Raw genomic sequence first — 21,555 nt, 5'->3', positions numbered from 1 at the left:
GCCAACCAGCCGCCACTGGATCCAGTTTTTTTTTTTGACAGATAGGCCACCGGCCGCTTCCAGAGTCCTAGGTATTGAGTTAGGACCCCTTTTGCCACCCCTTTGCTTTTGTCTATGTACAGATAGAATGGTTTGGTGATGTCAGGCTGACAGCAGGGCAGTTTTGATTTGTTTAAATGCCCTCTTTCCTCCATCCATAGGAAAGACTGATTCCTTTGTGCCCTCATACAGGGGACGGGCCAGTTCAGCAAACCCAGGGATCCACAGTCTGCAGAAACCTACAAACCCCAGACCCCAGGAACTCTCGCACCTGCCGAGGGTTTGTGGGCACAGAAATGCTTAGCACAGTTCCTTTTCTGGCTTTAGACAGCCACCGTTGGCCTTCCTTTAATGAGTAGCCCAAGTAACTAACTTTAGGCTTGCAGATTTGGGCTTTCTTGGCAGAGGCCCTGTACCCTAGCTCCCCTAGAGTCAGGAGGAGTTCCTACATACCTTGTAAGCACGTCTCCTGGTCCCCAGCCGCTATGAGGAGATAATCCACATACTGTAGGAGGGTCAGCTCTGAGTGGTTGGAGTGAAACTCACCCAAACCCTCATGCAAGGATTCATCAAAGATGGTAAGAGAATTTTTTAATCCTTCTGGCAGCCTGGTCCAGGTCAGTTGCCCATTGATTCCCTGCTCGGGGTCATTCCATTCGAAGGCAAACAGTTCCTGTCTCTTGGGAACTAAGGGCAAGCTAAAGAAAGCATCTTTCAAGTCCAATACCGTATACCACTGACGCTCTGGAGTGAGAGAACTGAAAAGAGTGTATGGGTTTGGAACAGTAGGGTGAATATCCATCACCCTTTTGTTTACCTCTGTCAGGTCCTGTACTGGTCCGCAGTCATTTGACTGGGGTTTGCGGACTGACAGTAGAGGCGTGTTCCAGGCTGACTGGCAGGGTCACAGTATTCCCAATTTTAGCAGATGCTAGATATGAGGTGTTATCCCCACTCGGGCCTCTATTAACATGGGGTACTGTCAGACTCTGACCGGGTCAACACTGGGTTTTAACTCTATATAGATGGCAGGCCTATGTTTTGCCAGCCACATCTCCCCAGTCTCTACCCAGGCCTCAGGGTATTTCTGTAACCAATAGTCAATGTCCTGATTAATTGGTCATGGCGATATTTGTCCTCCAAGGCCAAAGTTAACATCTGAATCAGCTGTCCTTGGGCATCCAGTACAGAGGCACCCCTAGGGTGAAAGTGAATCCGTGCTCCAAATTTTGTAAGTCTCTTCTTAGTAAAGGGTAGGGAATTCTGGAATGACCAATAACGAGTGGGATACCCAGCCCACGCCAAGATCCACTGTTCTTCGGGTAGTCCATGTACATTTGCTCATTCCGGTGGCCCCTTGTACCCATGAGGTTTTTCCTGACAGCTTTCCAAGGGGTTTTGGTAGCACTGAGTGTTGGGCGCCAGTATCAACCAGGAATTGGACAGGCATCCCCTCTACTTTCAGGGTTACCTGGGGCTCAGGGAGGGGCGTCAAGTCCTGACTGTCCTAGTCGTCAGACCCCTCCACCATAAGTATGGCTGGAGCCCTGTTTTGGGGGGGGGGGTCCTCTCTGTCGCCTTTTGTTCCTTGAGCAATTATCTGGCCCAATGTCCTCTTTCCTTGCAATAAGGAGGTCCATGCCCTCATCCCATTCTGGGCAGTCTTTGGCCCAGTAGCCTTCCTCTCTACAATGGGTGCACTGGTTTTTATTTGTGCACTGGTTTTTATTTATACTCATCTTTTGGTTTTCAGATTGAGGGATCGACCTTGGTCTGTCTCTTTCAATTCCTGTCACCAGGACCTTGCCCATAACCATTGCCTGTCTTTCTTCAGGAGGATCTCTATTATTAAAGACTTTTTGAGCAATTCTAAGTAATCTAGAAATACTTTGTCTCTCTAAGTCTTCTAATTTTTGTAACTAATTTTTGTAACTTTCTTTTAATATCTGGGGCAACCTGGTTGATGAATGCCTGGCTACTGAAGCCTGATTTTCCTGAGCCTCAGGGTCCATGGGAGTAAACTGCCTAAAGGCTTCCATTAATCTTTCTAGGAAAGCTGCTGGTGACTCCTCCCTGCCTTGCATTATCTCATACACTGCAGCAAAATTGGTTTTGGTTGGTTTTCGGTCCCGCCTGGAGGCCCGCCATTAGAGTCTGGCAGTCTGGCAATAGACAGACCAGACCCCGCAGCCTCTCCTTACCTCCTGAGGTATTGTAATCCCATTTATCCTGGGAGGGGGGTGGCTTAGGGGAAAGGCATCATTAATGAAATCAGGATTAACAGGACCCCCGTCTTCCCCTGGGACTGGGATGAGTCTTCTGGCCTTAGTCTGGACACCCCAGGCCAGGCGGTGCGTAAACAACATCACACTATCTAAGAGATTAATCAGATCTTTTGGGTTATCAGAAAATGGAGCATTTTGATTTTCCCAATTGTAAAGATCACTTCTAGCAAAGGGCCAATACTGAGAACTCTCGAACTCTTGGAGGAGCAGGGCTACAGTGGTATCTGGCTGCTGGGGTGCACTAACAGCTCTCTGCACTCTACCCAGCATCCCCCCCACCCCCACTGGCCCTTTGAGATTTCCTGGCCTTTGGTCTCCCCCAGCTGTCCCCTGGTCTCCCTCAGCTACCCCCTGGCCCAGCCGGCTGGGAAGAAAAAGAGGCCGGAGATAGGGAGGTGGGTACAGGAGGAGCAGATCTTCTGACCCCACCCCCCCTGGATGTTGGGAGGGGCAGTGGACCCAGCATTTCCAGGTTCCTTAAGGGCTAGGACCTTAGCTCCCAAGGCAGGCCGAAGAAGGAAGAGGGTCAGCCAAGAAGGGGGGTCTTCTACCAGGTCCTGCCAGACTAGGATATAGGGAATTTGGTCAGGATGCCCGGCCCTCTCTGGGAGGAAGACCTTATTTTTATCTTGTCTGATCATTTCTCGATCAAAGGTGCTCTCTGGAAGCCATCTGACCCCACATGTGGGCCATTCTGCAGAGCAAAGAGTAACAAGTTTATCCTTTTTAATTTTTATGCTCAAGTTATGTCCTCTTTCCCTAACATCTTTAAAGTGATCAGTCAAAAGCGTCAGGGGAGTCGCCTGTGTCTGTCCCATTTCCCGATTCTTCCAGAAGAAAGCCCTCCGATCAAACATGCCATGGTTTAAAGGGACACTAGAAAGGTTACTAGCCAAACCCTTCGTTGACAGCAAGGGTTTGAGGTGTTAGAACATAAGAAAACCTCAAGAGGTCAGTCAGTGGTCTCTGGCCTATTTGTGACTTGGAATGGATGGCTGGAGTCCAGTGTCCCCGCCTGTCTGTCCGGCTAGAGGTCTCTATGCTCCAGGTTCCCTGTAACCTGATAAGAACACTTCATTAACTAGCGGCCCAGTGAACACTGAACAAAGCAACAGAACAGGTTTCACAGGTTATACATACACGAGCAACAATTTGGGCAGATGAGCGGAGGTGGTGGTGGAGGATCCAGTAAAGATTTATATGCAAGACAAAACAAATGCCCAGGCTGCTAAGAAAGAGTAAAGAAGCACTGCACAGTGCAGGTTGCCAAAACAAAAACTGGGAAGCTGTGAGCTCCTCAGTAGGTGGCAATTCGCATGGCCTGCCAAAACAAAAACTAAGAACAGAGGCTCTTAGTAGGTGGCAGCCCACTTCCCAGAAGGGGCTGGGGACGTCTTCCACAGACCCCCCCATCAGCAGTCCTACTGGTGCGTCTACCTGAACCCTCTGCCAACCCCAGACCCTGCAGACAACCAGATACCCAAATCAGCAATGCCTTGACCCACAACTCAGTGGCCGGTTTTCTTTCGACTCCTCTGTTAAGGTGTCTGGGTAGGTTTGGGGGAGGGGACTTCCCCGGCCAATGCACCAAATGTTAAGCTTGAGTTCAGGAAGCCTTGTCCCAAAAGACCATCAGAGACCATCACCAATGTAAAAGCAGGGGAGTTGTTATTGCAAGCTCGAGCCTGGGTCTCCCATGCACACAGCCGCAACTGGTGATGCTGAGAGGCTCCGAGCTTGGGGGTACAGCATCTTTAATACAATTTTGGGGGGGAGGCAGGGACTGAGCATAAAGAGCTGTAGCTAAAAATGAAGAGCCAAAGCTGAGAAGCTATAGCTAGTCCAAATCCATCTTGTTAGAACTACCTCCATCTTGCAGACAGCTGGGAGATGATTTCCCCTAAACCCTTCTCGGAAGGATTACAAAGTGCTGTAAGCTATTCGACAAAGTGCCATAAGCTATTTGCTCAGAGACTTAGTAGAGACACCTGGAATTTGTCCCTGAGTCAGCAGCTGTGCTTCACAACTGTTTACAGTTAATAAAGCAGATAAGGGGTTAAGGAGTCCATCAATGTAAGGGTTAATTAACAATAATATTGTGAAAATGGAAATTCCCCAGACTTGTTTGTTCTGTACTACAAAAACTGTGCTGACTCTGTGCTCGGGGCCTCCAAGCATCTCTGACCTTCATGGGCGCAGTGGACCAAGCTCGAGCTTGCTAATAAATGGCTCTTTGCGGCTTGCATTGATCGTGGTCTCTGGTGGTCTTTCGGGGGATCTCGAACTTGGGTACAACAAGCACACATCATAGTACCTGGTAACAAATCATTACACACCACGAGAAAATCATAAATCAACTCTATAGTATGATTGGCGCACTACCAAGTGAGGAAGGGCTCAGAAACAAATTATTGGTTAGTTCCAAGGGTTGACATACTTTGAAATGGTTGGGTGACCATTACTAGGGTGACTCAAGGGAGTATGTGCTAAACTTCAGGATTTCTGGTTTAGATAATAATCACCAGATCCCAGGAGGGGCCAAAACTGTGGCTGGAATGTCATATTTATTTTTTACTTTTAGGGGGGCTCCCTGCTCTATTTCTGCCTCAGATAATTTGTGTAAAATTTCTTTTTTATTTATTTATTTTTTTACTGTCTTTTTTAAACTTTTTTATTGTAATTAGTAAAAGGGTTACATGATATTTGCCAGATAGAAGATGCATTAATTCACATACATTGATACCCTTTCACATGAATTTGTGTAAAATTTCTTTAAGCATTCCCTCCACCGTGGCCAGCCGATTCTCCAACGGCTCATCATGAATACCCTTCTCGCTGTCTGAATCTGAATTCTTATGCTCAACATCTACTGGCTATTAATCCCTTTTTAAAATGTCATTTAATCTCTCTTTGGCTGCGGCGTATGCTCCAGCCTTGGGTTTTTCCACAGGAGAGTTCTTTAATCCTCGATCAAATTTAGCATGCTCATGTCAAGGATCTAAACTATCTCTTACTAAATTCCACAGGGTAAAAGCATCTATGGGGGTCCTTTTGGGGTCATTTGCAACATAATGCCCCTGAATTCCTTTCCTTACCTGCCGAGCCAGCCGGCAGCAAGGAGAGATACCTGATTTAGGAAGTGAGGATGAGAAAACAAAAAGAAAAGACAAGTAACAGATAGGGTTGGGAGGACTATAGCCTAAGGCTGTAAGCTTAAGACCTCAGCTCTGTTTATTTCCCATTCCAATCTTGTATAGTCTTGATAATCAAGTCTCAGCAGAGAGTGATAAAGCAATAACACATTCACACACAATGGTAATCAAGTTTCAGCAGAAAGTGATTCACAATACCAACGATACAGCTCAAAGTTCACAGGCATGGCATCATACGTGACAGCTCATTTCTTTGTGTGGTTATCTTACTAGTGATGCAGATCCATGGGCCAGCCTGATCTCACACTTGGCTCTCAACGCCTACCCTTTGCCAGATTTCTAAATTCATGGTTCCTTCCTCTGGAAACCACTGGCTCACTTCCTCAATGAACCGAAAGAAGCTCTCAAGTTGCCCCTGCCCCACCCACACTCTGTGGGCATGGAGCGATCCTTTAGGGGTCTGCACGTAGAGCATGCAGCTATTACTTTGTCCCATTATTTCTTACTCCTGACTATACACTTTCCCGCTCTCTCCCTTCCTTATCCGACCTGCGTCACTCACCATAGCTGGGTCCTCTACCGTTGTCCAGAGTTTCAGGTTCCTGTTCAGGCTCCACTTGCTGGAGCCAGCCGGTAGCAAGGTGGGATTCCTGATTTAGGAGATGAGGATGAGAAAAGAAAAGATAAGAAACAGATGGGGTCAGGAGGGCTACAGCCCAAGACCACAGCCTAAAGTGGTAAGCTTAAGACTGCAGCCCCATTTATTTCTCATTCCGGTCTTATATTCTCTCTTCAAAACAAAAACCTGTCAGGTGTTACATTGGTAATCAAGTCTCAGCAGAAAGTGATAAAGCAATAACACCACATTTGTACCTAATGGTAATTAAGTCTCAGCAGAAGGTGATTCATAATACCGACGATATAGCTCAAAGTTCATAGGCATGGCGTCATACATGATAGCTCATTTCTTTGTGTGGTTATCTTACTCACCGATGCAGATCCATGGGCCCGCCTGACCCTACACTCGGCTCCCAACACTAGGCAAGCATTCTACCATTAAGCCACATTCCCAGCCCGCTCAGTGACTTTCTGCTTCAAATATAAACAGAAGTCCCAGAATGCCTAACCTCAGGGGTGAAGTTGCAAATGCAGTCTTCAGCTGTGACCCTTTCTGATGGTTCTCCTATAATGGACACAAGTACACCCCCAAAAGGGCAACTGCTTTTCAGCTTTTCAGGTACTTATGATAAAGGAAACGTACCTATTGTTGCTAGGGATGCAGACCCAATAAACAGTTTGAACGGCTGGTCAAACAAGACCTTGGATCTCAAGCAATGAAATCTGATCCTGTTACTTAGTGACTTGTATTTTAGACAACATAAAGACAGGCAGCCAGACATAAGTCTTAACCTTGAAATGCATCAGCTCTGGGACATTCCTAACAATGTGAAGTTAGTGAGTCACATGAAGTACCATTTGGAACTTGAGAAGCAGAAGAGTGACAACTGGGGAAAACACACTCCCAGCCAGCACTGTCACCAGAAATTCCTCACTCCCTGCCAGCTGGAGGGTGACACTGACAATGTGCACACTACCAAGGAGCCCTTACTGGCCACAGAATCTGTGATTTGTCATTTAAAACAGATCAAGTTCTCTTTTTATTGTCGGTCATGGGAAATCAAGTTCTCTTACAGCAAACAAAGGATAATCATAAGTCTCGGGAAATATTCAGTGTATGCCAGGTCAGTTTGCTGATGTGGAAACCCATTTTAGAATATTCAGTAAAACCATTAAAAGATGCATAGTCTAGTTTTCTCAAAATGTTCAAAACTTTAAATCTATGCATAAATCATTCTTGGAAGTATTGTATGTTCCAAGTATCAGCTACAGTTTTGGTATTTGAAAGAAGAACCAGCGCCTGGTGATGGTGGCTCATGCCTATAATCCTAGCTATTCAGGAGGCTGAGATCCCAGGATCATGGTTCAAAGCCAGCCAGGCAGGAAAGTCTGTGAGATTCTTATCTCCAATTAGCCACCAGAAAACTGGAAATGGTGCTCTGGCTCTGTGGTAGAGTGCTAACCTTGAGCTGAAGAACTCGGGGACAATGTCCAGGCCCAGAGTTCAAGCCCCACAGTGATAAAAAAAAGAAGAAGAAGAAGAAAAAGAAGAACCAGCATAGGGCTGAGGGGAAAAGAAAGGGAAGGGAAAACATTAGTATTTACTAAAGACATAGATATTCCTCCTTTGGTTTCTTTTAGAAGCTTTACTCTAGCCTTTTGCATCAATATGAGTCATCTCAAATTGATTATTTGCTTATGGGGTGCTAAATCATGGTATCAAGGCTAATTATTTTCATAAATATAATGAAATCAATGATACTTACTAAAGACTATTATTTTCCCAGTGTGTTGAATGGAACCTTTGTGTAAATCAGGTCATGACTACATGCGTTTTCCTGGATTCAGCTATTTGTATTGTTCTCATCCTTGTCTCATGACATGTGGTCATAATTGTTGTGGCATTGCATTAGTCTATATACACCGTGGTTTATTTCTTCAGCTTTGGATATTTGGGGGCTTTATTGAACTGTTATCATTTTGTTCTCAAACTACAGCTATAATGGTTTACCATTAATTAGGTTGTTAACTGTAGGGTTTTTTTTTAGCTACTCATTAACTGCAGAGGAACTGAACGAAAATTTGATAACATAAAGATTATTTTAAAACCCTTAAAGTGGAAGTCCAGGTATGTCTCAAGTGGTAGAGTACCAGTCTTGAGAGAAAAAGCTAAACAAGAATGAGATGCCCTAAGTTCAAATCCCAGTACTAGCACAATCAATCAATCAATCAATCAATCAAGCCAGGTGCCAGGGGCTGATACCTACAATCCTAGCTATTGAGGAGGCTGAGATCTGAGGATTGCAGTTTGAAGCCAGCTGAGGAAGAAAAGTCTATGAGATTCTTATCTCCAACAAACTATCAAAGACTGGAAATGGAGCTGTGGCTCAAGTGGTAGAGTACTAGTCTTGAGCCAAAATAAATAAACATAAGTAAATTAATTAGTAAGGATAAGATAAAATTAAATAATAAAGTAAAATAAAGGCACTGGAGGCATGGCTCAGTTAGTAGAGCACCAGCCAATGAGAAAAAGCATCAGCTACAAAATTTGAGTCCCAGTGTCAGAAAAAAAAAGAAAAAGAAAGTAAAAATGACATAGCATTAAATAAAATATAAATCTTCCAAAGTTAAGAAATCAGGCAGGACAGCTAATTAGGACTGGGACTAGAGTGAGGCAAAAAGGAGCCTAAGATGCGAAAATGTCTACTCTGTGTTTCCAGAAATCTAGGTGTGGGTGAAGTCTCTCTAATGTTAGGGTCCACATTCTCTACTCTGTTTCCTATGGTTGTGACTCTATTCAAAATAGTCCAGTAGTCCTCCAAAAAGAGAGAGAGAGAGAGAGAGAGAGAGAGAGAGAGACAGAGAGAGAGAGAGAGAGACAGAGACAGAGAGAGACAGAGAGAGACAGAGACAGAGAGAGACAGAGAGAGACAGAGAGAGAGAGAATGCTGATCTTAGTGACAGTGAAAACAATCACAATATTTATGGGATGATCTAAAATAGTTTGTGGAAAGTTGTATGTCTTTTTTTTAAAGGCTTTAGTTTATTAATTCTCTTAGGAAATTTTTTTCTGCCTTAATTTTTTTATTGTTATTATAAAGGTGATATACAGAGGGATTACAGTTTACAGAAGTCAGGTAAAGCATACATCTCTCTTTGGACAATGTCACCCCTTCTCTTGCTCTCTCCCAGTTTTTCCCTCCTGTCCCCATTCAGAAGTTATATAGTTCATTTTCAATATAATGTCTAGTGAGTACCACTGCTGCATTTGTTCACCCCCTGTCCCTCCATTTCTGCCCCATCCCCCCCACCCTCTCAAAGACATTTAAAGGAACAAACAAGACAAAAAATAACACTCTTGTTTCCATCTCCTGGAATTTATTTCAGTAAGGATTTTTGTATGATCAGATGCACATAGGCATTGCTTCTTGGTGTTCCTCTTCTCTCAGGAAAAATTTACAATCATCAAAGTTAAAGTCATTGACTTCATTTCTTCTGCTTTTTGCCAGCACTGGCATTTTCAGTGTCTCTGACTTTCTTCTATTTCTGCATTCCTTTTTGTTATTTCCTTGAGGTCATTTCTTCTCATACAGGCCATCATCTTGTTAATCTGTGTTGGATTTATTTTTCCTTGCATAATCTTAGGAATCACAAATTAGGCTAAAGCCAGTTGTCTTGTTACCCCCAAAATGGATTCTGAATTCAAATACAATGATGATGTCTGTATGCTTGTACACTTTTGGCTAAGCTTTTTCTTAAATTTTCTCCTAGAATAATGGACATTGATGACCTGATAGTTGAACAGAATGCAATCAAATCGGAAATTTTCTTCTTTTAAAACAGCTTTTAAAAATCTCATAGCTTAAAAAAAACAGCAAAATTAGGATATATTTAAAGTGAAATGAAAACAAATCTATTACCAAGTCAAAGTTGTGGAACACAGCTCAACTGGCACATAAGTCGATAAATTTACAAAATTAAATTTTAAAAAACTGAAAAGAGTCAGGCATTTATCTAAAAATATACAGAGAACAACAGAGCAAAACTATGGAAAACAACAATGAAGAGTGGAAGAAATAAATGGAGAAGAAAATAATATAGGTGAATAAAATGGAACATTTGCTGTATAAAATGATTACTAAAATATTTGCTAGCAGAATTGTTCAATTAAAAGCAAAGCAAAAGCTAGGCAGATACCAGTGGGTCATACCTAGTTACTCAGGAAGCTGAGATTGAGGATCAGGGTTTGAAGCTAGCCTGGGCAGGAAATTGATAAGACACTTCAATTAACCACTAAAAAGCCAGAAGTGGAAATTTGGGATGGAGCACAAGTTTTGAATGGAAAGTCTTGGGGACAGTTTCCAGGCCCTGAGTTCACTTTAGCACACATACACACACACACACACCCCCCAAAAGCTGGGGGAATATAACTCAATGGTAGAGCACTTGCTCTAAACATCTAACAAGGTTAAATTTCCCAAACTAAACAAAAAAAAAATCTTCAAAAAATATTTTCTTTACAGATTCAACCAGTAAATACTGTTTTTGGTTCCTGTAATACATGTTGCTGTTGTGGTAGGAAAGCAGGCATAGGTGACAACTAGAGAAATGGGCATGTTGTCTTGCAAAACTATGACTAATGAAATTTGAATTTCATTTAATTTTTGCATGCCATGATTTTCTTCTGATTTTAAAAAACAACAATAATAACAACAACAAACCACAGCTAGTGTTGTAAGCTATATAAAAACAGGTGGCAGCTGGACTGAATTGCCTTGGTCACGTTCTTTGAGCACGGGGCAGCCAGCTAGTGCAGTCAGCTAGTGCTGATGGATCATGAAAGCTGGACAACGTGTGGGCCAAGTGTCTGAACGGACTGAGAGCCCACCCAGGCCCTGCACCCTCACCTTGATACGTTGAGTGTCTTCCTAATTTAAACTCACCGCCTGCAGCGTAGCCCAGACGTCTGCATCCTCCTGCCTCAGCCTCCCTAGGACGGGCACTGCAGGTGCACGCTGCAGAACCGGCTCTGGCTGTGGACTATTGCAGGATCGAAATCCTTGGGTGAACCGGGGATGCTAGCCAGCGCCCCGCCCCTTTCTCAGTGTGACCGCGGCCCAGTGGTTCGTTCAGAGGGCCCAACGGGCTTCGAGACCAATCAGATCGCAGCGCCGGGAGACGTGAGCCTGACCTCCACACCTGGCAGCCAATCACAGGCCTGCCTGGGCGCGCTTTCCAAGGCGGCGGTGGTGGTGCCATTGCCAGCAGTGCCTGGCGACCGAGGAGGGGGTCTTGATCGCCGGCTTTCCCCCGGAGGAGAACCTCCGGGGCTCGCCGGTCGCCGGCGACACGCAGACGCTGCGGGGCGGTAAGTGCCAGGACGTGACGCGGCGGGAGGGACTGGATTGGAGGGCCGCAGCCCCGCGGATTCGGACAGCTCGAGTCCTGGAGGGGTGCTGCCTACACGGAAGGCTGGGGAGCGGAGACTCCTGGCAGGTCTCCGGCCACCTCCCTCCGGCTACACAGCCTTGCAGTCTTCTCCCCCTTCCCGGCGCGACGTCGCTTCCCCTCCTCCCCGAGCGAGCGGCGCCCGCGGCCTGGAGAAGGGGCGGCCCCCGGGGCTCTGTGGCTCGGCCTAGGCCCCGCCTCTCCTCCCAGCCGGACTGGGAAAACCTGTTGGGATCACCCGCCCAGGATACCCTCAGCCCTGGAGGCCGAAGCAGGAGGATCTCGAGCATGGGCAGCATGGGCTGCATAGCAAGACCCTGTTTAGAAAAACAACACAGCAACGGCAAAAAAAAAAAAAAAAAAAAAAAATGGGGAATTTAAAATTCACTTAGAGCCTCTCTTCCATCCCGTCAATGGCTTAAAAAAAAAATAAATAAATGACTTGACCTTTCCAAACTGCAGTGCTGCCTTTTAATCCCAATGAAGTCCCCGTAGAGATAGTTTGTGTCCCTGGGGTAAAAGAGATCTCCAAGCCGGATGCGATGCCTGTAATCCTATCTACTCAGGGGGCTGAGAACTGAGAATCAGCTCGGGCAGGAAAATCTTTGAGACGCTTTATCTCCAATAAACTACAGTAAAAGCTAGAAGAGCTATCCTTGAGTGAAAGAAGCTCAGGGACAGTGGCCAGGCCCAGAGTTTAAATCCCAGCACTGGGAAAACAAAAACCAATATTCTTTCATCTGAGATCTTGAAAGAAAAAAAGATAAACACCATAGAAAGCTGGGCACTGGTGGTTCACACTTGTAATCCTAGCTACTCAGGAGGCTGACGTCTGAGGAGCTTCTAAAGGCCAGCCCAGGCAGGACATTCCATAGACTCTTACTTCCAATTAACCATCAGAAAACTGGAAGTAGAGCTCAAAGTGGTAGAGCACTAGCCTGGCTGAAAAGCTCAGGGACAGCACCCAAGCCAGAGCTCAAGTCCCCCCCAAAAATGACAAGACAAAAATAAACAAACAACCAAACAAAAAACACCATAGAAGTTATGCAGAGCTGGCTTTGTGTGCGAGTGCACACTCAGGGCCTGAATGCCATCCTTAGCATTTTTCCTCTACCACTTGAGCTACAGCTTCCATTCGGCATCTTAGTGGTTATAGACCTTTTTTGTCCCATAATAGAATTACAGGTATGAGCTACTACGAGCACTGGCAAGCTGACTTCTTTTTGTCATATTATGAGGCTGAATTATATTAATAGACATGCCCAAAGCTTTCAGTTACTGCATGAAACAGGGTCAATAGGGAAAATGTGAATTTATTAAAATGGGGTTTCTCCATTTTTGTGGCCTTTTTCTTCTTTCCTGGACTAATTGCCTGTGTACAAAGGAGGTTATTTAAATTTATTCCATGCCAGTTGGCACAATTACAAGTAAATTCTGTGCCTGGTAGTTTGTAATAAATCAGTAAGGCTCCTTGAATCAATCAGTTGTCAAAGATTCTGTATTGGTCAGTTTCTTATTGTTAAAAAATATATATAACGATTTTTTTTTTTTTGGTTGGTCATGGGGTTTGAACTTTGGTCCTGGGTGCTGTCCTTGCACTCTTCTGCTCAAGGCTATGCTCTACCACTTTGAGTCACAGCACCACTTCTAGTTTTCTGATGGTAAATTGGAGATCAAAGTCTTGTGGAAAAAAGTCCTAGACTGGCTTTGAACCTCGATCCTCAGATCTCAGCCTCCCAAGCAGCTAGGAATCCAGGCATGAGCTACCAGCACCTAGCTAACAAAAAGAATAGGTAACAAAGTGTAACTTAACAGATTTTTTTTGAAAGCTCATAGTTTCCAAAGATCTTGAACCCAAAAGTGGCTTAGCTGGCTGGTGCTGGCTCAGGGTTTCTCATGAGGTTGCCATCAAGCTTTTGGCTGGATTGACAGTCTCTGACTGGGCTTGGCTGTTCTGCTTCTAAGCTTACTCATTTGGTTCTTAGGAGAGAGCCTCAAATTTTACTCTGTAGGACTCTGCATCGGGACTCTTCATGTCATAGCAGCTGGTGTGCTTCTATGCTTCAGTCAAGAGAGCTTGGATCCAAGTTGAAGTAGTATTTTTTTTTTGCCAGTCCTGGGGCTTGAACTCAGGGCCTGAGCACTGTCCTTGGGTTTTCTTGAGACCAGAGCTCTTCCACTTGAGCCACAGCACCACTTCCAGCTTTTTCTATATATGTGGTACTGAGGAATCGAACCTGGGTCTTCATGAACGCTGTACAAGCACTCTACCAGTAGGCCAAATTCCTGGCCCTGAAGTAGTCTTTTTAGAACCAATTTTCATTTCTAGTGGGTAGGTTTAGTCCCATAGTCAGGATGTTGTGGGCAAAAGCTGTGCCATAGCATGAATGCTAGATGGGGTTCATTGGAGGCCATCTTGAGTACTGGCTACCACATCCATTTTTCTGCCATTCTAGTGGTTTTCAGTATGATCTCTGACATTGTTTTATGACCTGGGTAAAGTAGTTGAATCCTTGCTAATGCAATAACCCCCATTTGAGCACCTAGTTATGCAGACATATTCTAACAAGTCTCTCTTTTATGCTTTTAATTTTTTGGTGCTAGTCCTGAGGCTTAAACTTAGGTTCTGGGCACTGTCTTTGAGCCTTTTTTGCTAGGGCTAATACTCTACCACAACTCCGCTTCTGGCTTTTTGGGTGGCTAATTGGAGATAAAGAGTCTTACAGGGTTGCCTACTTATGTTGACTTGGAATGCAGTTCTTGGATCTCAGCCTCCTGAGTAGTGAGGATTCCAGTTATGTACCATGGACACTTTACCCATCTCCCCTCCCTCCCCATTTTCTTGAAATTTCATATTTGTCCTTATGGGAGAATTTCTCCAGTTTAATGTATTTTCCATTTCCCATTCTCCTATTATTGCCAAGATCATCGATGAATCCCACATTGCTTTATCTAGTTTTATTTGGCAGCATTTTTTCAGAGTTGTTCATTTTCTCCTGCCCGAGAAAAAAATTTATATTCTAATTTGGATTCTGGGATTCTTCACATTTTCAGTTCATTTCCCTTCCAGGTATTTATAGCTGTTCCTTATCTTTTTTGTTGTTGTTGTTGTTCCTTCTCAGCTTTGTGACCTCTGAGCAATGGAATGCAATTGGATTAAGATCTCAAGTTCTTCCTCAGGTTTGGTCATCCAGTCTTATATGTTAAATAAGTTACATGATATACGCTCTGAGCTTGAGCTTTTTACAGACTTACCTGGTTAGCATCACCTCTTATATATTATCTAAATCCAATCCATCAACAGATCTTGCAGATCTTCAAGATTTTGATCTAGAAATGTAACCTTTTCTTGTATATCCATTTTTCTAACCCTGTTACACCATCATCTTTTGTTAATATTTCTGTAGCATCTCCTCAGATTTTTTGAGAAAAATTTTGTAGTAATGTAAATTAATCATACAAAGGGATTTTATTTGGATTATTACATATACATGCATATGATGTACTTTGGTCTAATTCACACGCTCTATTCATATATATTTATTATTATTATTATTTATTATTATTATTTTTTGCCAGTCATGGGAATTGAACTCAGGGCCTGGGCCCTGTCCTTGGAAACTTTTTGCTCAAGGCCAGCACTATACCACTTGAGCCATAGCTCTACTTCTGCCTTTTTCTGAGTATGTGGTACTGAGGAATCGAACTCAGGGTTTCATGCATGATAGGCAAACACTCTACCACTAGGGTATGCTCCCAGTCCCAACTTCTTGTGCTAGTATTGTGGCTTGAACTCAAGCTGTTTTTGGTGATCTACCACTTCCTTAACTTCCAGTCCTGCATTTTTTCTGACAGTCTTCTGACTTTTTTTTATCCTAGGGTGGGCTTTGAACTTTGATCCTCTGATCTCAGCCCCTGAGTAACTAGAATTACAGGTGTGGACCAGTGGCTTTCAGCTACTTGTAACATTTTAAAATTAAGTCACCATCTATTTCATCCAAACCATTGTCATTTCTGCTTTGTAACCTTTGTTGTCTAGTCATTGCTTATAAATATTTGCAGTATGTTTTTATTTTGATTAGTTGTATTTTAGTAATAATCATGGCAATAGGCAGTTGAAGTTTTAAATTTTTTATTTTTTATTCTCATACATTCACTGTACAAAGGGTGTTTAATTGTGACATTTCTACACATGTATAAAATGGATTACAATTCATCTTACCTCCTCACTCCTTTATTTCCCTCTTCCTTCCTAAAACAATTCAGTTTTTTATTTTGGCCGGTCATGGAGCTTGAACTCAGGGCCTGGGTGCCCACTTCTGGTTTTCTGGTGGTTAATTAGAGATAAGAGTCTCTCAGACTTTTTAATGCCTGGGCTGGCTTTGAACTGTGATCCTCAGATCTCAGCCTCCTGAGTAGCTAGGATTTACAGACATGAGCCACCTCACCCGGCTCAATTCAGTTTTAAATATTCCATTTGCATACATGCAAACAAGCTATTCAACTATATTCTTCTTATTTACCCTCCTTGTTATCCCAACACCCTCCCTCTTCCCTCTAGAATCTCTATCCCTCCAACAGAGCCTGTTTCTCTTCTGATTTTCTTTTCTTTTCTTTCCATTATAGGGGCTTAAACTCAAAGTCTCTTGCTTTCACTTGGCTTTTTCCTCATAGTTTTTTCCTCAGTCTGCCATTTAAACCATGCCTCTAGTTCTTGGAATTTCTATATATATTTATTTATATATTCATGTTTCTATTTTAGAGGCATATGACAGGTACTCAAAGACTTTCAGCTAGGAAATATATTAGAATGAAATTGAGGAGGAACTGGATTAGAAATGCAATTTCAAGAAGAAATAGAACTACACATATTTTTTGACTGCTAAGTACCTACCTAGGGGCCAGGAGTTTGACCTAGTGGTAGGAGAGCTTGCCTAGCATGTACAAAACCCTGAGTTCTATTACTCAGTACCACATACTCAGAAAAGGCTGGAAGTGGTGCTGTGGCTCAAATGACAGTGCTAGCCTTGAGCAAAAAATATCCCAAGGACAGTGCCCATGCCCTGAGTTCAAGCCCCAGGACTGGCAAAAAAAACCCCTAAAACTAACAAAGCCAGGGCACATGGCTCTATTGGTAGAGCAAGGTCCTGAGTTCAAAACCCCAGTACTACTGAAAACAAAACCTCCCAAAAAGATTTTTCTTAGTTTTGACAATCTCATGATCACAGAGAAAAAGAGGAAAGGGATGAGCATCAAAGTATTATTTTTTTAATTTTTTTTTATTTTGCCAGTCCTGAGGACTGAACTCAGGGCCTGAGCACTGTCCTTGGGCTTTCTCAAGGCTAGAGCCCTACCACTTGAGCCACAGCTCCACTTCCAGCTTTTTCTATGTATGTGGTACTGAGGAATCGAACCCTGGGTCTTCATACATGATAGGCAAGCACTCTTTTTAGCTCTAGTTTGGTGAGCCTACCTAAGGGTCGGGTGATGGTCTGGGAATACAGAAGTGATCCAAAGTTCTGCTCTTCAGGAATCTGAATTTCCACTTACAAGTAGTTAATATCTGCATGTTAGTGGCTTTTATGTGTAATCCTAGCTTCAGGCTAGTTGCATAAGGATGAGGTATGAGGATCACAGTTCAACCACAGTTCATTGGTAGGAAAATATGTGAGTGTGTTATCTTCAAAAATGAAAGTGGAGCCATAGCTCAAGTAGTAGAGCACCAACATTGAACAAAAAAGCTAAGGCATAGCACCCAGGCCTTATGTTCAAGCCCAAGTACTCATAGACACAAAATAAACTAATCAGCAAATAATGGTGATGAGTTTATATAAATGCATGAAACAAAGTAGGAACACAGGCAGGTTGCTAGCTATCTATGATGCGGCTATGAGTATGTGGGGAAGAAAAGAAGAGGTCAAAATAAGAGAGAAGTTAGCTCCAGTGGGCCATTCTGAATTCTCCATCTTTCTGTTTTTGTACTGGTACTGGGGCTTGAATTCAGAGCCTGAGCACTGTCCTTTAGCTTTTTGCACTGATGGCTGACCCTCTGCCACTTGAACCACAGCTCCACTTCCAGACTTTTCTGCCCAGGCTATCTTTGAACCTTGGTTCTCATATCTTAGCCTCCTCAGTAGCTAGGATTACAGTTGTGTACCTCTGGTACCTGTCAGTTCTCCCATTTCTACTCTTAAATGTGATAAGAGATGATTGAGAGGGTTATTTATTTATTTATTTATTTATTGTCATGGGGCTTGAGTTCAGTGCCTAGATGCTGCCCTGGAGCTTTTTCCTTCAAGGCTATAGTGCCCTACCACATTGAGCCAGAGCGCTGTACCATTTCTGGTTTTCTGGGGGTTCATTGGAGATAAAGTCTCATTGGGGTGCTGGGAGTTTGGCCTAGTGGTAGAGTGCTCGCCTAGCATGCACAAAGACCCGGGTTCCATTCTTTGGTACCACATACATAGAAAAAGCTGGAAGTAGAGCTGTGACTCAAGTGGTGGAGTGCTAGCTTTGAGGAAAGCCCAAGAACAGTGTTTAGGCCCTGAATTCAAGCCCAGGACTGACAAAAAAAAAAAAGTCTCATGAACTTTCCCACTTGGGCTAGCTTTGAACTGCAATTCTCAGATCTTAGCCTCCTGAGTAGCTAGGATTACAGGCATGAGCCACCAGCACCAGCTCAACTGAGAGTTTTTGAGTGCTCTACTTTTCATTTTGACTGTATCATTGCGTTGTTTTCATTAACAAACCTTGCAATCTTTATGTAAATCCTCACTTGGTTGAGATTTATAGTGCTTGTTATGTATTACTAAATTCTGTCTGCTAGCACTCTACCACTTTTTTTTTTTTAATTCAGGACTTCACGTTTATAGAAGGGCACTATCAGTTTAGCTATGTCCCTCAGCTTCTTTTTTTTTGGTCTGAGATTTCTAACTCTGTAACTAACATTTTCACTCAGCTCTTTTTTTTTTTTTTTGTGGAATTCAAGCTCTACATTTGAGCCACTCCTCTAGCCACGCTTTTTTTTTTTTAAAGATTTTTTTTTTTACATCATGTTTCAAATGTCAAGTTTAACAAATAAGTATTCAAGAGTGGGATCTTTATATACAATCACTGGCACATAAATTTAAGAACAAAATTAAAATTAAGCTGAGAGTTTGTATGTCATAGATACATAGATACATATCGATCTACATAAATGTCTATAGAGTATATATCCCATCATAGATTTTATGTCTATGTAGTTATATTTCTATCTCCAAGAACATGTCAATGGCCTTGAATACCCATATATTGAGTCATCATTCTTGCACTGTTTGGATCTAATATGCACATATCAAGGAGACATGTACCTTTTGTTCCTTTGGTCTTGACTTATCTCACTCAACATGATTTGCTCTAGTTTCATCCACTTCCCAGTGAATGCTATTATTTTATCTTGTCTGGTAGAATTCCATTGTATATAGTACCACGTGTTTTGTATTCATTCCTCTGTAGTAGGGCATCTGAGTTATTGTGAATAGTGCAGCAGTGAACATTAGCCATGCTTTTTTTTAATTTAATTTTTTAATTTTTTTTGTTCTTTTGAGTTTTATGTTTGACTTTTTGAGAGAAACCACAAAATCAATTTTCTGGTCCTTACAAGCCTTGGTTTAGTTACCAGGATTTGGCAGTTTTCCCTTTTCTCTTTGATCTAGGAGCAGCTGCTGCTGCTTTTTTTTTGGCTGGTCCAGTGGCTTGGACTCAGGGATCGGGTAGTCCTTATGCCAATTTGTGCTCAAGGATAGTGCCCTACCACTTGGGCCATACTACCACTTCCTGCTTTTTCTGAGTAATTCACTGGAGATAAGAGTCTCACGGACTTTTCTGCCTGGGCTGGCTTTGAACTGCCATCCTGATTAGCTAGGATTCTAGTAGGAGCCCTGGGCACCTGGCTAGGAGCAACTTCTTGTAGGGGCTTGTTGCACTGTTCCCACTCAGCGCACTCTGATTCTGGGCACTTAACGAAGTGACCTTCTCTCTTTTTTGTTTTTGTGTTTATGCCAGTACTGGGGCTTGAACTTGTGGACTGGGCTCTGTCCCTGAGCTTTTTTGCTCATGGCTGGATCTTTACATTTGAGCCACAGATCCACTTCCAGCTTTTTGATGATTAATTGGAGATTAAGGTCTCACAGATTTTCCTGCCCTGGAGTGGCTTTGAACTAAGATTCTCAGATGTCAGCCTCCTGAGTAGAGTGAGATATGGATAGGTGTGAACCCCCAGCATCCACCTGACATCGTTTTTATGTGTGTGATCTTCCACAGCAACCACACTTTAAGGCATTCCCATTTAACTGATACTTCCAAATCCATTCAGTGCAACACTCATCCTTGGTGGAAAAAACTTGGCTTTCAAACTACCAGACCATTTTTAAGTTGAACTGCCATATCTCCTTTGTAGATTTCTGCTCTTGGAGGAAGGGAAGGAAAAGGGAAAAGGCTGACTCTGCTGCCTGGAAGATCATGAAGGACTCGAAGTTCAGAGTTTGGAGAGATGGCTTCTTTGGTTTCCTGATGCGATCTGAGCATTCTTCCAAATACCACCATTTCTGAGCTTCAGCATCTGCACAGTGCAGCCCCGCCTTGAAGAAAATATTATTTCTCAGGTTTGAACATTTCCTACCCCTTCATTCTAACTTTTTTTCCCCTGCCAGTCCTGGGGCTTAAACTCAGGACCTGAACACTGTCCTTGGGCTTTCTCAAGGGTAGAGCTCTACCACTTGAGCCACAGCACCACTTCCAGCTTTTTCTATCTATGGGTTACCAAGGAATTGAACCAAGGGCTTCATGCATGCTAGACAAGCATTCTGCCTCTAGGCCATGCTCCTAGCCCCTCTAACATTTTTATTTTCTTTTCTCTATTTTTCCTATCGGTCGTGGTACTTGAACTCTGGGCCTGTGCACTGTCCCTGAGCTCTTCAGCGCAAAGCTGCAGCCCTACCCCTTGAGCCACAGTGGCAGACTTTAGTGCTTGGGCTGGCTTTAAACCGCTATCTCAGATCTCAGCCTCCTGAGTAGCTAGGATTGCAGGCGTGAGCCACCACACCTGGCGATGAATGCCTTTTTGGGGTGGGGGGGCGGGGTTCTGTTGTGTTTTGTGATGCTGGAGATTGAGCTCAGGGTTCTGTGCTTTGAGTGGCTCCACCACTTGAGCCATACCCTAACTAGTCCTTTTGCTTTTAGTTTGTTTCATGGATTGGGTCTTAAACTTGCCCTAGGCAGCCTTGGAGCACAATCCTCCTTCTAACTAACCTACTCCCTGAATAGCTGGGATTTGAATCATATACCACCACACTAGGCTTATATTTTTGGAAGGATCACACTAAATTTTTTTTTTTTTTGCCAGTGCTCAGGGCCTGAGCACTGTTCTTGGACTTTCTCAAGGCTAGAGCTCTACCACTTGAGCCTCAGCACCACTCCGGCTTTTTTGTATGTATGTAGTACCAAGGAATTGAACCCAGGCCTTTGTGCATGCTAGGCAAGCACTCTACCACTAGGCCAAACTCCTGGCCCCAGGATCACACTAATTTTTATCTGAGCTGTTCTTTGAAGCTCAGTCTTCTCATCTCCACCTCCCAAGTTAGCTGACATTACATATACCACCATACCTGGCCCTTTATTTTTTGGACAGGGTCTCTTACACTTTTGATCTTCCTGCTTTTGTCTTCTGAAAGAGATCAGTGAAGTAAAAAGATAGGAAACACACACACACACACACACACACATCACACGCACAAAATAAATAAAAACACCTTAAACCAGGAATTATTCCAAGAGAAGGCACTAACAGTCCAGTAGAAGAAGAATGATAGTAAACATAATAAGTAAATTCTCTGGTGAAATAGAAGGTGAGGTTAATAGAATCAGGGAAGATAACAGAGCAGATTCGCAGGAACTGGATGGTGGAGATATAGTTTTATTATAATTTTAAATAGGACCCTCATGGAGAGTCTCACAGAGAAGGTTCATTTGAA

General features: G+C 43.4%; 1 protein-coding gene across 3 annotated transcripts in view; it reads left to right on the top strand.

Moving 5' to 3' along the window:
- The first annotated feature begins 11,339 nt into the window (after positions 1 to 11,339).
- Positions 11,340 to 21,555, top strand: part of Znf280b (zinc finger protein 280B) — a 71,706-nt gene continuing 61,490 nt past the window's right edge. For 2 of the 3 annotated variants that reach the window (XR_016533007.1, XM_090320670.1), the window contains exons 1-2: positions 11,340 to 11,462; positions 19,983 to 20,187. The gene's annotated coding sequence lies outside the window, so the exon portion shown is untranslated. Of the gene's footprint in view, positions 11,463 to 14,664; positions 14,723 to 19,982; positions 20,188 to 21,555 lie in introns of all 3 variants that reach the window. The other variant, XM_090320671.1, reaches the window with a different exon arrangement.

The sequence above is a fragment of the Megascapheus bottae genome, chromosome 28, assembly GCF_031878675.1.
Source record: "Megascapheus bottae isolate mThoBot1 chromosome 28, mThoBot2.hap1, whole genome shotgun sequence".
NCBI classification, from domain to species: Eukaryota; Metazoa; Chordata; class Mammalia; order Rodentia; family Geomyidae; genus Megascapheus; species Megascapheus bottae.
The sequence above is the reverse complement of the archived record's forward strand: the minus strand, read 5'-3'. Positions and strand labels throughout refer to the sequence as shown.